Consider the following 2,167-nt stretch of genomic DNA (forward strand, 5'->3'; position numbering starts at 1 on the left):
AAAAGGAATTATAAAAAAATGTTGAACTCTGATTAATGATATGCATGCTGAAGTGTTTAGGGGTATACTGATTTGTGTAATTTGTTTTTTCTTTTTTTTTTAAATAAACCCCTCTTCCTGCACACTGAAGTAAATTCTTTTGAAATGCATCAAAAAATGGATGAATCATTGAATGGTATGTGATAAAGCAAGTATAGTAAAATGTTCATTATAGAATTTAGGTGGATATGTGAATATTATCTGTATATTTTTTCCACTTTTCTGTGTGTTCAAAAATTTTTATACTAAAACTTGTGGGGGGGGGATAAAAGAGAAATACAGGTATCAAGAATATACTTCTCTGGCAGGGCTCAGTGGCTCACACCTGTAATCCTAACACTCTGGGAAGCTGAGGTGGGTTCAAAACCAGTCTGAGCAAGAGTGAGATCCTGTCTCTAAAAAATAGGCAGGCGTTTTGTGGCAGATGCCTGTAGTCCCAGCTACTTGGAAGGCTGAGACAAGAGGATCACTTAAGCACATGAGTTGGAGATTGCTGTGAGCTATGACACCACAGCATTCCATCGAGGCTAACAAAGTAAGACTGTCTCCAAAAAGAAAAGAAAAGAAAAGGATATACTTCTCTGGTGGGGTCTGATGGTTCATACCTATAATCCCAGCGTTTTGGGAGGCTGAGCCCGAGCAACAAGGCAAGATCCCGTTGAAAGGACATCTTATTAACAAATTAGCTAATAGAAAAAGATAAACTATCAAACAAAAAGTAAGAGAATAAACTCACAGTATGTAATTGCCCATTCAAAGAGCACAAATGACCCCTTTGTTTTATTTGATTAAACACCTGAGACTCAACTAGTCTTAACGTCTATCTTGTTATCTCTAAGAGTTTGTTTTACAGAGTTGAAGAGTCCTAAGTAGGCCGGGCGAGGTTGCTCATGTCTGTAATCCTAGCACTCTGGGAGACCGAGGCAGGTGGATTGCCCTGAGCTCACAGGTTCAAGACCAGCCTATGCCAGAGCAAGACCCCCATCTACTTGGGAGGCTGAGGCAAGAGAATCTCTTGAGCCCAAGAGTTTGAGGTTGCTGTGAGCTATGACACTACAGCACTCTACTGAGTGTAACAAAGTGAGACTCTGTCTTAAAAAGAAGAGTCCTAAGTGGACAGTAAGGGTTTGAGCTTCCCACTTCAGTTCCTGCCAGAACTACATATCAACGACCTGATAAAGCCAGCTTCACAGAGAAGAGAAAAAAAAGGAACGGTTCAAAGCTGCTCCTGTTATCAGTCTAAGACAGAAAAAATAAAAAAGACATTTTTAGCTTTTAAAACCCCCTAGCAGCTTTTCCTCAGCTTTTTGCTACTTTTTATCCTATTCTTTGTGTGAGAAATCTTTCTCCACCTGTACCATGAGTGCCTCATGAGTTCCTCACTCTAACACCTGTACCTACAAAAAGATTAAAAAATTGACTGGGTGTGATGGCTCATGCCTGTAATCCTAGCACTCTGAAAGGTCAAGACGGGTGGATTGCTTGAGCTCATGAGTTCCAGACCAGCCTGAGCAAATGCAAGACCCCTGTCTCTACTAAAAATAGAAAAACTGAGGCAAGAGTATTGCTTGAGCCCAAGAGTTGGAGCTATGACACCACGGCACTCTACGCAAGGCAACAGCTTGAGACTCTGTCTCAAAGACAAAAATAAATAAATAAAAAATAAAAAAAATAGCTGGGGGTGGTGGTGCGTACCTGTAGTCCCATCTATTCGAGGGGCTGGGGCAGGTGGATCATTTGAGCCAGAAGTTTGAGGTTGCAGTGAGCTACGTGATACCACTGTTCCTGTTAACAGTCTAAGGCAGAAATAATAAAACCCAGACAGCAGTGTGAGACTTCACAAAACCCCCACCCACCCAACCAAACAAAACCCCAAACAAACAAAACAAAAAGAATATGCTTCTTGGGTCAGGTGGTGAGCGATGATTGTGCCACTGTACTCCAGCCTGGGCAAAAGAGCAAGAATATACTTCTCACTGTTGTCACATCCATGGCTGTCATCAGAATAGAGACAGTTGACAAAAGTGCTTTCATAGCTCGGTGCCTGTGGCTCAAACAGCTAAGGTGCCAGCCACATACACCTGAGCCGGTGGGTTGGAATCCAGCCCAGCCCGCCAAACAACAATGA

The sequence above is a fragment of the Otolemur garnettii genome, unplaced genomic scaffold, assembly GCF_000181295.1.
Source record: "Otolemur garnettii isolate 467f Iridium unplaced genomic scaffold, OtoGar3 scaffold00092, whole genome shotgun sequence".
In the NCBI taxonomy this organism is placed as follows: Eukaryota; Metazoa; Chordata; class Mammalia; order Primates; family Galagidae; genus Otolemur; species Otolemur garnettii.